Here is a 14,040-nt window from a genome sequence, read left to right as displayed (position 1 = left end):
CCTTCTGACGTAGGCGAGCGACGGGAGCTGTTTCAGCTCCTCAGGCCACCTAGAGAACAATTTTGATGGGTGGGGACTTCAACTGTATTCTAGAAGCAGTTGGTAGATGCGGGGCCAAGGCTGGGGATGGATGGATGGATGATGATGCAAAACTACTGGTGGAGATGGTGGGTGAGGCCTCCCTGACAGATGTCATTGGGTCCATGGGGGCGAACGCCAGGAACTTCACCTGGAGTCTCCCTGATGGTTCCTTGCGCTCCAGGATAGATTTCATCTGTACCTCTCAATCAGTGAAGTTTAGATAACATTCAATGGTGACAGTGCATTTCTCTGACCACAGAGCTATCCACTTCCAAGGAGAACTGACAGACACGTTCCTGACAGGTCCAGGCACTTGGAAACTGAATAGCTCTCTGCTGGAGAAAGAGGGGGTGAAGGAAGAGCTGAGGGAGACACTCACCCAGTGGCAGGCCATGAAAGACACATTTGAGTCCACAGAGGAATGGTAGGAATGGGTAAAAGGAAGGGTCCAGGTTTTTTCGAAAATGTGAGCAGGCAGGTTGCAAGGGGGAGAAAGAGGGAGTTCAGTAGACTACAGCAAGAGCTGCAAGAACTGCACGACCTGCAATCCCGGGATGGGACATCATGAGCCCTCTGGAAGTAGTGAAGAAAGAGCTGAGCGAGCATTTTCCTGACGAATCCAGGAAGATCATTTTCGTTCCAAGGTGGAGAACTTGGAGAAGGGGGAGAAATGCAACTCCTTCTTCTTTAAGAAAATCCACTCTGCGCACACCCCTCTGGTTCAACTGCGCAATAAGGAGGGAACCCTCTGTGACACAAGGGAGGACATAAGGAAGGTTGTGACTGACTTCTATGGGGACCTCTACTCAGAGAAGAGGTCAGAGGAACATCAAGCAGAAAAGTTTGTCTGGTATCTCAAGAACAGCCATAAAACACTCGCTAGTAATGTAACAGTACTTCTAGGGTTGGGGTCTCTACAGCGCCCGAGTGACTTTATCCAGTACATTGACTAGTGGCTTAACAAAGACTCGAGGGGTTGGGCTCCATATAGGGCTAAGCAAACACGAGGAGATGATGGACGGAGTGCTGAAACTTTTCAGACACTCACCCTGTCACAGATCTGAGTTGAATCCATCAACGTTCTTTAGCTCACATCCCCACCTCAGTTCAGACCCAGCCACATGCAAATCAATCTTGACCCTGCGTCTCATGGGAAAAGTCCAGATCGAATTGCCAAACCAGGTCTTCCCTGAACCAGAAACAAGCATCCTGGGACCGGTTTCGGGGTAACAACCCTCATCAGCCAGGCTAGCTTGAATCCAGTGGCAAAGTGAGCAAGGGACCCATGTCTGGGCATACCCTGCCAACTTAGGGCAAAGAAAGAAAACACAAGGAGATGATGGATGGAGCACTGAAACTTTTCACACACTCACCCCCAGTCACAGATCTGGTTTGAATCCATCATCGTTTTTAAGCTCACTTTGCCACCTCAGTTTAGACCCAGCCACATGCAAATCAGTCTTGACCCTGTGTCTCATGGGAATAGTACAGATCGAACTGCCAAGCCAGGTCTTCCCTGAACCAGAAACAAGCATCCTGGGACCAGTTTCGGGGTAACACCCGTCCTCATCCATGCTAGCTTGAATCCAGTGGCAAAGTGAGCAAGGGACCCACGTCTGGGCATACCCTTGTAACTTAGGGCGAACAAAGCAAACACAAGGAGATGATGGACGGAGCGCTGAAACTTTTCAGACACTCCCTTCCAGTCCCAGATCTGAGTTGAATCCATCATTGTTCTTTAGCTCACTTCGCCGCCTCAGTTCAGACCCAGCCATATGCAAATCAGTCTTCATCTCCGCACCTGAACAGGAAGATATTCACTGAGCTGCTGGTAACGAAAATGGGGATCGCAGCAGCAGAAATCTGGTGCATCATGTCAGATGCACCCAAAGGCACCTTACGTTCATGTCTGAACAAATCTGCAGGAGGTATTGGCAGATGTGATGGTCATGACGGGAGGAGAAACCTTTTTCTGACTTCCACCTGGAATGCCAGCTCATGCAGGAGGTTAAGAGAATGACCGTGCACATCTGCAACCCACACGTCAATATCCAAGACCTGACAACCTTCCCATGCTGCCACTGTACAGTGACAAAATAACCCTCCCACAACCTGGACAGTGACGGCATCTGGGATGGTAAATGGACAGTGATGGTGAAGCTGAAAGAGGACCCGTCGGCCCCAGATGAAATCCACCACCCCCTTCTCCCTAGCGCGCGACTCAGGATACCTGTACTACCCTGGGCAGCTCAAACTAAGCAACAGGTGCAGCAAACCAGGCCACACCAACAAGGACTGCACAGCGCAAGTATGCAGGAACTGCAAACAAGAAGGCCACACGGCAACGTCCTACAAAGAGAAAACCCCATGGAAGCTCTGTGGGGGTGTAGGCCACCTCTTTAAGGACTGCCCAAAAAGAGCCAAATCCTACGCCCAAGCTGCCAAACCTCCATGGAGAGAGCAACCGGAGGAGGCGGCCAAGACCAGGCCTCCAGTCCCAGCTCTGCGGCGGGAGAGGGGGGACTGGGAGAGGGAAGGGCTCCAAACAGAACATACCCAAGCCCAACCAGGACACCGCCAAGGTCCTGGAGTTACAGACACCCAACGATACCACACCTGCCATTCCTGAGCCAATGGAGACTCCCACTTAAGCTGCCACCGAGGATCAGGAGGAAGATCCCTGGACAACACAGAAGCGCAGGAAAAGGAGACACTCAACGGACTTCGAAGAAACAAGCAAGGGAGCTGTGAGCACCTACAACCCCTACTACGGGCTTGAGGATTCAGAAGAAGAAAAGCAGCTGGAACAAGACACCCCAGATGAGCAACTCAAGCAAGTGACGAAAGTGCTGAAGGAGATGGCAAACTCCATGAAAGCGTCCCCACCCCCATCACCAGCAAGAGTAGAAGAGGTGGAGACCGCAATTGAGGACCAAGAGCAAGACCTGCCCGTCACCCTGGAGGAGGTAGATCCCAAGCCCAGCCAAGAGTGTGGAGCAGCCATTGTGCAACAGCAAGCAACAGCTGCCGAGCAGGAAGGCCCAGCACCGGAGACCCAACAGTAGCCTGAACCAGCCCTGTAAGTAGGCTTTCAACTGTATTTGTAACCAATTGCTTTGACTTGATAATTAGTCTTTAAGTATTAAGTTTACTCTTAAAAACAAATTAATGATGGTAATTTCATTAGTTTACGTAAATGTCAGAAGTATTAGAGACACGCGCAGACGTGCTAGTACTCTGAGTTTTCTTGTCAGCCAGGAGTGTGATGTGTACATGACTCAGGAATGCCCTATCCCCTTTGCAACATCATACACGCACCTAGAACAGCAGTGAACCCTAGGGCCTTCCTTGTGGTCTGGAGGGAACAGCAGTAGGTCTGTAGGAGTGGCTACCTTAGTCAGAGGAAGGCGTTTCACAATAGACTCAGTCACCGAACTGGAGGGCAGCAGGGCTCTTGCCGTCGACGGTTCGTGGGCAGGAGAGCCAGTTAGACTTATCAATGTGTATGCCCCTTCTGACGTAGGGAAGCGACGGGAGCTGTTTCAGCTCCTCAGGCCACCTAGAGAACAATTTTGATGGGTGGGGACTTCAACTGTATTCTAGAAGCAGGTGGTAAATGCGGGGCCAAGGCTGGGGAAGGATGGATGGATGGATGATGATGCAAAACTACTGGTGGAGATGGTGGGTGAGGCCTCCCTGACAGATGTTATTGGGTCCATGGGGGCGAATGCCAGGAACTTCACCTGGAGTCTCCCTGATGGTTCCTTGTGCTCCAGGATAGATTTCATCTTTACCTCTCAATCAGTGAAGTTTAGATAACATTCAATGGTGACAGTGCATTTCTCTGACCACAGAGCTATCCACTTCCAAGGAGAACTGACACACGTTCCTGACAGGTCCAGGCACTTGGAAACTGAATAGCTCTCTGCTGGAGAAAGAGGGGGTGAAGGAAGAGCTGAGGGAGACACTCACCCAGTGGCAGGCCATGAAAGACACATTTGAGTCCACAGAGGAATGGTAAGAATGGGTAAAAGGAAGGGTCCAGGTTTTTTCAAGAATGTGGGCAGGCAGGTTGCAAGGGTGAGAAAGAGGGAGTTCAGTAGACTACAGCAAGAGCTGCAAGAACTGCACGACCTGCAATCCCGGGATGGGACATCATGAGCCCTCTGGAAGTAGTGAAGAAAGAGCTGAGCGAGCATTTTCCTGACGACTCCAGGAGGATCATTTTCGTTCCAAGGTGGAGAACTTGGAGAAGGGGGAGAAATGCAACTCCTTCTTCTTTAAGAAAATCCACTCTGCGCGTACCCCCTCTGGTTCAACTGCGCAATAAGGGGGGAACCCTCTGTGACACAAGGGAGGACATAAGGAAGGTTGTGACTGACTTCTATGGGGACCTCTACTCAGAGAAGAGGTCAGAGGAACATCAAGCAGAAAAGTTTCTGTCTGGTATCCCAAGAACAGCCATAAAACACTCGCTAGTAATGTAACAGTACTTCTAGGGTTGGGGTCTCTACAGCGCCCGAGTGACTTTATCCAGTACATTGACTAGTGGCTTAACAAAGACTCAAGGGGTTGGGCTCCATATAGGGCTAAGCAAACACGAGGAGATGATGGACGGAGTGCTGAAACTTTTCAGACACTCACCCTGTCACAGATCTGAGTTGAATCCATCACCGTTCTTTAGCTCACATCCCCACCTCAGTTCAGACCCAGCCACATGCAAATCAATCTTGACCCTGCGTCTCATGGGAAAAGTCCAGATCGAATTGCCAAACCAGGTCTTCCCTGAACCAGAAACAAGCATCCTGGGACCGGTTTCGGGGTAACAACCCTCATCAGCCAGGCTAGCTTGAATCCAGTGGCAAAGTGAGCAACGGACCCATGTCTGGGCATACCCTGCCAACTTAGGGCAAACAGAGAAAACACAAGGAGATGATGGATGGAGCACTGAAACTTTTCAGACACTCACCCCCAGTCACAGATCTGGTTTGAATCCATCATCATTTTTAAGCTCACTTTGCCACCTCAGTTTAGACCCAGCCACATGCAAATCAGTCTTGACCCTGTGTCTCATGGGAATAGTACAGATCGAACTGCCAAGCCAGGTCTTCCCTGAACCAGAAACAAGCATCCTGGGACCAGTTTCGGGGTAACACCCGTCCTCATCCATGCTAGCTTGAATCCAGTGGCAAAGTGAGCAAGGGACCCACGTCTGGGCATACCCTTGTAACTTAGGGCGAACAAAGCAAACACAAGGAGATGATGGACGGAGCAATGAAACTTTTCAGACACTCCCTTCCAGTCCCAGATCTGAGTTGACTCCATCATTGTTCTTTAGCTCACTTCGCCACCTCAGTTCAGACCCAGCCATATGCAAATCAGTCTTCATCTCCGCACCTGAACAGGAAGATATTCACTGAGCTGCTGGTAACAAAGATGGGGTTCACAGCAGCAGAAATCTGGTGCATCATGTCAGATGCACCCAAAGGCACCTTACGTTCATGTCTGAACAAATCTGCAGGAGGTATTGGCAGATGTGCTGGTCATGACGGGAGGAGAAACCTTTTTCTGACTTCCACCTGGAATGCCAGCTCATGCAGGAGGTTAAGAGAATGACCGTGCGCATCTGCAACCCACACGTCAATATCCAAGACCTGACAACCTTCCTACGCCACACCACTGCACAGTGACGAAAGAACCCTCCGCAACCTGGAAAGTGACGGCATCTGGGATGGTAAATGGACAGTGATGATGAAGCTGAAAGAGGACCCGTCGGCCCCAGATGAAATCCACCACCCCCCTTCCAGCTTCTCCCTAGGGCGCGACTCAGGATACCTGTCCTACCCTGGGCAACCCAAACTATGCAACAGGTGCAGCAAACCAGACCACACCGGCAACGACTGCACAGCGCAAGTATGCAGGAACTGAAAACAAGAAGGCCACACGGCAAAGACCTGCAAAGAGAAAACCCCATGCAACCTCTGTGGGGGTGTAGGCCATCTCTTTAAGGACTGCCCAAATTGAGCCAAATCCTACACTCAAGCTGCCAAACCTCCGTGGAGAGACCAACCGGAGGAGGCGGCCGAGACCAGGCCTCCACTCCCAGCCCCACGGCAGGAGAGGGGGACTAGGAGAGGGAAGGGCTCCAAACAGAACATACCTAAGCCCAACCAGGACACCGCCAAGGTCCCGGAGTTACAGACACCCAATGACACCACACCTGCCATCCCTGAGCCCGGTGAGCACAGCAAGCCAATGGAGACTTCCACCCAAGCTGCCACGAGGACCAGGAGGAAGATCCCTGGACAACACAGAAGCGCAGGAAAGGGAGCCACTCAACGGACTTCGAAGAAACAAGCAAGGGAGCTGTGAGCACCCACAACCCCAACTCCGGGCTTAAGGATTCGGAAGAAGAAAAGCAGCTGGAACAAGACACCCCAGATGTGAAAATCAAGCAAGTGACGAAAGTGCTGAAGGAGATGGCAAACTCCATGAAAGCGTCCCCACCCCCATCACCAGCAAGAGTAGAAGAGGTGGAGAAAGCAATTGAGGACCAAGAGCAAGACCTGCCCGTCACCCTGGAGGAGGTAGACCCCAAGCCCAGCCAAGAGTGTGGAGCAGCCATTGGGCAACAGCAAGCAACAGCTGCCGAGCAGGAAGGCCCAGCACCGGAGACCCAACAGTAGCCTGAACCAGCCCTGTAAGTAGGCTTGTCAACTGTATTTGTAACCAATTGCTTTGACTTGATAATTAGTCTTTAAGTATTAAATTTACTCTTAAAAACAAATTAATGATGGTAATTTCATTAGTTTCCGTAAATGTCAGAAGTATTAGAGACAGGCGCAGAAGTGCTAGTACTCTGAGTTTTCTTGCCAGCCAGGAGTGTGATGTGTACATGACTCAGGAATGCCCTATCCCCTTTGCAACATCATACACGCACCTAGAAAAGCAGTGGACCCTAGGGCCTTCCTTGTGGTCTGGAGGGAACAGCAGTAGGTCTGTAGGAGTGGCTACCTTAGTCAGAGGAAGGCGTTTCACAATAGACTCAGTCACCGAACTGGAGGGCGGCAGGGCTCTTGCCGTCGACGGTTCGTGGGCAGGAGAGCCAGTTAGACTTATCAATGTGTATGCCCCTTCTGACATAGGCAAGCGACGGGAGCTGTTTCAGCTCCTCAGGCCACCTAGAGAACAATTTTGATGGGTGGGGACTTCAACTGTATTCTAGAAGCAGTTGGTAGATGCGGGGCCAAGGCTGGGGATGGATGGATGGATGGATGGATGATGATGCAAAACTACTGGTGGAGATGGTGGGTGAGGCCTCCCTGACAGATGTCATTGGGTCCATGGGGGCGAACGCCAGGAACTTCACCTGGAGTCTCCCTGATGGTTCCTTGCGCTCCAGGATAGATTTCATCTGTACCTCTCAATCAGAGAAGTTTAGATAACATTCAATGGTGACAGTGCATTTCTCTGACCACAGAGCTATTCACTTCCAAGGGGAACTGACGGGCAAGTTCCTGACAGGTCCAAGCACTTGGAAAATGAATAGCACTCTGCTGGAGAAAGAGGGGGTGAAGGAAGAGCTGAGGGAGACATTCATCCAGTGGCAGGCCATGAAAGACACATTCGAGTCCACAGGGGAATGGTGGGAATAGGTAAAAGGCAGGGTCCAGGTTTTTTTCAAGAATATGGGCAGGCAGGTTACAAGGAGGAGAAAGAGGGAGTTCAGTAGACTACAGCAAGAGCTGCACGACCTGCAATTCTGGGAATGGGACGTCATGAGCCCTCTGGAAGTAGTGAAGAAAGAGCTGAGAGAGCATTTTCCTGACAAATCCAGGAGGATCATTTTCCGTTCCAAGGTGGAGAACGGGGAGAAATGCAACTCCTTCTTCTTTAAGAAAATCCACTCTGCGCATACCCATTTGGTCCAACTGCGCAATAAGGAGGGAACCCTGTGTGACATAAGGGAAGACATTAGGAAGGTTGTGACGGATTTCTATGGGGACCTCTACTCAGAGAAGAGGTCAGAGGGAGATCAAGCAGAAAAGATTCTGCATGGTATCCCAAGAACAGCCATAAAACACTCGCTAGTAATGTAACAGTACTTCTAGAGTTGGGGTCTCTACAGCGCCTGAGTGACTTTATCCAGTACATTGACTGGTGGCTTAACAAAGACTCAAGAGGTTGGGCTCCATATAGTGCTAAGCAAACACAAGGAGATGATGGACGGAGTGCTGAAACTTTTCAGACACTCACCCCATCACAGATCTGAGTTGAATCCATCATCGTTCTTTAGCTCACGTCGCCACCTCAGTTCAGACCAAGCCACATGCAAATCAGTCTTGACCCTGTGCCTCATGGGAACAGTCCAGATCAAACGGCCAAGCCAGGTCTTCCCTGAATCGGAAACAAGCATCCTGGGACCGGTTTCAGGGTAACACCCCTCATCAGCCAGGCTAGCTTGAATCCAGTGACAAAGTGAGCAAGGAACCCACGTCTGGGCATACCCTTGTAACTTAGGGCGAACAAAGCAAACACAAGGAGATGATGGACGGACAGCTGAAACTTTTCAGACACTCTCCCCAATCACAGATCTGGGTTGAATCCATCATTGTTCTTTAGCTCACTTCGCCGCCTCAGTTCAGACCCAGCCATATGCAAATCATTCTAAATCTCTGCACCTGAGCAGGAAGATATTCACTGAGCTGCTGGTAACCAAGATGGGGTTCACAGCAGGAGAAATCTGGAGCATCATGTCGGATGTACCTAAAGGCACCTACCTGCTTACGTTCAGTCTGAACAAATCTGCAGGAGGTATTGGCAGATGTGCTGGTCACGACGGGAGGAGAAACCTTTCTCTGACTTCCACCTGGAATGCCAGCTCATGCTGGAGGTTAAGAGAATTACCGTCCATGTCTACAACCCACACGTCAATATGCAAGACCTGACAACCTTCCCAAGCCGCCACTGCATAGTGACGAAAGAACCCTCCCGCAACCTGGACAGTGATGGTGAAGCTGAAAGAGGACCCGTCGGCCCCAGATGGAATCCACCATCCCCCTTCTAGCTTCTCCCTAGGGCGTGACTCAGGATACCTGTACTACCCTGGGCAGCCCAAACTATGCAACAGGTGCAGCAAACCAGGCCACACCGGCAAGGACTGCAGGAACTGCAAACAAGAAGGCCACACAGCAAAGTCCTACAAAGAGAAAACCCCATGCAACCTCTGTGGGGGTGTAGGACACCTCTTTAACGACTGCCCAAAATGAGCCAAATCCTACGCCCAAGCTGCCAAGCCTCCGTGGAGAGAGCAACCGGAGTTGGCGGCCGAGACCAGGACTCCAATGCCAGCCACGCGGCGGGAGAGGGAAGGGCTCCAAACAGAACATACCCAAGCCCAACCAGGACACCGCCAAGGTCCCGGAGTTACAGACACCCAACGATACCACACCTGCCATCCCTCAGCCCGGTGAGCAGAGCGAGCCAATGGAGACTCTCACCCAAGCTGCCACCGAGGACCAGGAGGAAGATCCCTGGACAACACAGTAGCGCAGGAAAAGGAGGCACCCAACGGACTCCGAAGAAACAAGCAAGAAAGCTGAGAGCACCCACAACCCCTACTCCGGGCTTGAGGATTCGGAAGATGAAAAGCAGCCAGAACAAGACACACCAGATGAGCAACTCAAACAAGTGACGAAAGTGATGAGGGAGATGGCAAACTCCATGGAAGCGTCCCCACCCTCATCACCAGCAAGAGTAGAAGAGGTGGAGACCGTCATCGAGGACCAAGAGCAAGACCTGCCCGTAACCCTCAAGGAGGTAGACCCCAAGCCCAGCCAAGTGTGGAGCAGCCATTGTGAAACAGCAAGCAACAGCTGCCGAGTAGGAGGGCCCAGCACCGGAGAGAAGGCTGAACCAGCCCTGTAAGTAGCCTTGTCAACTGTGTTTGTAACCAATTGCTTTGACTTGATAATTAGTCTTTAAGTATTAAGTTTACTCTTAAAAACTAATTAATGATGGCTATTTCATTAGTTTCCGTAAATGTCAGAAGTATTAGAGACAGGCGCCGATGTGCTAGTACTTTGAGTTTTCTTGCCAGCCAGGAGTGTGATGTGTACATGATTCAGGATTGCTCCATCCCCTTTGCAACATCATACACGCACCTAGAACAGCAGTGGACCCAAGGGCCTTCCTTTTGGTCTGGACGGAACTGCAGTAGGTCTGTAGGAGTGGCTACCTTAGTCAGAGGAAGGCGTTTCACAATAGACTCAGTCACTGAACTGGAGGACGGCAGGGCTCTTGTCGTCGACGGTTCATGGGCAGGAGAGCTAGTTAGACTTATCAATGTGTACGCCCCTTCTGACGTAGGCGAGCGACGGGAGCTGTTTCAGCGGCTCAGGCCACAGCTGGTCACCTCAAGAACAATTTTGATGGGTGTGGAATTCAACTGTATTCTAGAAGCTGGTGGTAGATGCGGGGCCAAGGCTGGGGAAGGAAGATGGATGATGCAGCAAAACTACTGGTGGAGGTGGTGGCTGAGGCCTCCCTGACAGATGTCATTGGGTCCATGGGGGCGAACGCCAGGAACTTCACCTGGAGTCTCCCTGATGGTTCCTTGTGCTCCAGGATAGATTTAATCTTTACCTCTCAATCAGTGAAGCTTAGGTAACAATCAATGGTGACAGTGCATTTCTCTGACCACAGACCTATCCACTTCCAAGGGGAACTGACAGACACGTTCCTGACAGGTCCAGGCACTTGGAAACTGAATAGCCCTCTGCTGGAGAAAGAGGGGGTGAAGGAAGAGCTGAGGGAGACACTCACCCAGTGGCAGGCCATGAAAGACACATTTGAGTCCACAGGGGAATGGTAGGAATGGGTAAAAGGCAAGGTCCAGGTTTTTTTCAAGAATGTGGGCAGGCAGGTTGCAAGGGGGAGAAAGAGGGAGTTCAGTAGACTACAGCAAGAGCTGCAAGAACTGCACGACCTGCAATCCCGGGATGGGACGTCATGAGCCCTCTGGAAGTAGTGAAGAAAGAGCTGAGTGAGCATTTTCCTGACGAATCCAGGAGGATCATTTTCGTTCCAAGGTGGAGAACTTGGAGAAGAGGGAGAAATGCAACTCCTTCTTCTTTAAGAAAATCCACTCTGCGCACACCCCTCTGGTTCAACTGCGCAATAAGGAGGGAACCCTCTGTGACACAAGGCAGGACATAAGGAGGGTTGTGACGGACTTCTGTGGGGACCTCTACTCAGAGAAGAGGTCAGAGGGAGATCAAGCAGAAAAGTTTGTCTGGTATCCCAAGAACAGCCATAAAACACTCGCTAGTAATGTAACAGTACTTCTAGGGTTGGGGTCTCTACAGCGCCTGAGTGACTTTATCCAGTACATTGACTGGTGGCTTAACAAAGGCTCAAGAGGTTGGGCTCCATATAGTGCTAAGCAAACACAAGGAGATGATGGACGGAGTGCTGAATCTTTTCAGACACTCACCCCGTCACAGATCTGAGTTGAATCCATCACTGTTCTTTAGCTCACGTCCCCACCTCAGTTCAGACCCAGCCACATGCAAATCAATCTTGACCCTGCGTCTCATGGGAAAAGTCCAGATCGAATTGCCAAGCCAGGTCTTCCCTGAACCAGAAACAAGCATCCTGGGACCGGTTTCGGGGTAACAACCCTCATCAGCCAGGCTAGCTTGAATCCAGTGGCAAAGTGAGCAAGGGACCCATGTCTGGGCATACCCTGCCAACTTAGGGCAAACAAAGAAAACACAAGGAGATGATGGATGGAGCACTGAAACTTTTCACACACTCACCCCCAGTCACAGATCTGGTTTGAATCCATCATCGTTTTTAAGCTCACTTTGCCACCTCAGTTTAGACCCAGCCACATGCAAATCAGTCTTGACCCTGTGTCTCATGGGAATAGTACAGATCGAACTGCCAAGCCAGGTCTTCCCTGAACCAGAAACAAGCATCCTGGGACCAGTTTCGGGGTAACACCCGTCCTCATCCATGCTAGCTTGAATCCAGTGGCAAAGTGAGCAAGGGACCCACGTCTGGGCATACCCTTGTAACTTAGGGCGAACAAAGCAAACACAAGGAGATGATGGACGGAGCAATGAAACTTTTCAGACACTCCCTTCCAGTCCCAGATCTGAGTTGAATCCATCATTGTTCTTTAGCTCACTTCGCCGCCTCAGTTCAGACCCAACCATATGCAAATCAGTCTTCATCTCCGCACCTGAACAGGAAGATATTCACTGAGCTGCTGGTAACAAAGATGGGGTTCACAGCAGCAGAAATCTGATGCATCATGTCAGATGCACCCAAAGGCACCTTACGTTCATGTCTGAACAAATCTGCAGGAGGTATTGGCAGATGTGCTGGTCATGACGGGAGGAGAAACCTTTTTCTGACTTCCACCTGGAATGCCAGCTCATGCAGGAGGTTAAGAGAATGACCGTGCACATCTGCAACCCAAACGTCAATATCCAAGACCTGACAACTTTCCCATGCCGCCACTGTACAGTGACAAAATAACCCTCCCACAACCTGGACAGTGACGGCATCTGGGATGGTAAATGGACAGTGATGGTGAAGCTGAAAGAGGACCCGTCGGCCCCAGATGAAATCCACCACCCCATTCCAGCTTCTCCCTAGGGCGCGACTCAGGATACCTGTACTACCCTGAACAGCTCAAACTAAGCAACAGGTGCAGCAAACCAGGCCACACCAACAAGGACTGCACAGCGCAAGTATGCAGGAACTGCAAACAAGAAGGCCACACGGCAACGTCCTACAAAGAGAAAACCCCATGCAACCTCTGTGGGGGTGTAGGCCACCTCTTTAAGGACTGCCCAAAAAGAGCCAAATCCTACTCCCAAGCTGCCAAACCTCCATGGAGAGAGCAACCGGAGGAGGCGGCCAAGACCAGGCCTCCAGTCCCAGCTCCGCGGCGGGAGAGGGGGACTGTGAGAGGGAAGGGCTCCAAACAGAACATACCCAAGCCCAACCAGGACACCGCCAAGGTCCTGGAGTTACAGACACCCAACGATACCACACCTGCCATTCCTGAGCCAATGGAGACTCCCACCCAAGCTGCCACCGAGGACCAGGAGGAAGATCCCTGGACAACATAGAAGCGCAGGAAAAGGAGCCACTCAACGGACTTCGAAGAAACAAGCAAGGGAGCTGTGAGCACCCACAACCCCTACTACGGGCTTGAGGATTCGGAAGAAGAAAAGCAGCTGGAACAAGACACCCCAGATGAGCAACTCAAGCAAGTGACGAAAGTGCTGAAGGAGATGGCAAGCTCCATGAAAGCATCCCCACCCCCATCACCAGCAAGAGTAGAAGAGGTGGAGACCGCAATTGAGGACCAAGAGCAAGACCTGCCCGTCACCCTGGAGGAGGTAGACCCCAAGCCCAGCCAAGAGTGTGGAGCAGCCATTGTGCAACAGCAAGCAACAGCTGCCGAGCAGGAAGGCCCAGCACCGGAGACCCAACAGAAGGCTCAACCAGCCCTGTAAGTAGCCTTGTCAACTGTATTTGTAACCAATTGCTTTCACTTGATAATTAGTCTTTAAGTATTAAGTTAACTCCTAAAAACGAATTAATGATGGTAATTTCATTAGTTTCCGTAAATGTCAGAAGTATTTGAGACAGGCGCAGATGTGCTAGTACTCTGAGTTTTCTTGCCAGCCAGGAGTGTGATGTGTACATGACTCAGGAATGCCCCATCCCCTTTGCAACATCATACACGCACCTAGAACAGCAGTGGACCCTAGGGCCTTCCTTGTGGTCTGGAGGGAACAGCAGTAGGTCTGTAGGAGTGGCTACCTTAGTCAGAGGAAGGCGTTTTACAATAGACTCAGTCACTGAACTGGAGGGCGGCAGGGCTCTTGTCGTCCACGGTTTGTGGGCATGAGAGCCAGTTAGACTTATCAATGTGTA

The 14,040-nt window shown here is 51.1% G+C and overlaps 2 pseudogenes; both read left to right on the top strand.

Moving 5' to 3' along the window:
* The first annotated feature begins 2,232 nt into the window (after positions 1-2,232).
* On the top strand, positions 2,233-3,146 carry LOC146866188 (uncharacterized; annotated as a pseudogene).
* A 9,532-nt stretch (positions 3,147-12,678) lies between these two features.
* Positions 12,679-13,616, top strand: LOC146866187 (uncharacterized; annotated as a pseudogene).
* Positions 13,617-14,040: the final 424 nt, after the last annotated feature.

Source organism: Triturus cristatus, chromosome 2_1, assembly GCF_964204655.1.
Source record: "Triturus cristatus chromosome 2_1, aTriCri1.1, whole genome shotgun sequence".
Taxonomy (NCBI): domain Eukaryota; kingdom Metazoa; phylum Chordata; class Amphibia; order Caudata; family Salamandridae; genus Triturus; species Triturus cristatus.
Note: the sequence above shows the minus strand (reverse complement) of the source record. Positions and strands in the feature narration are given on the sequence as shown.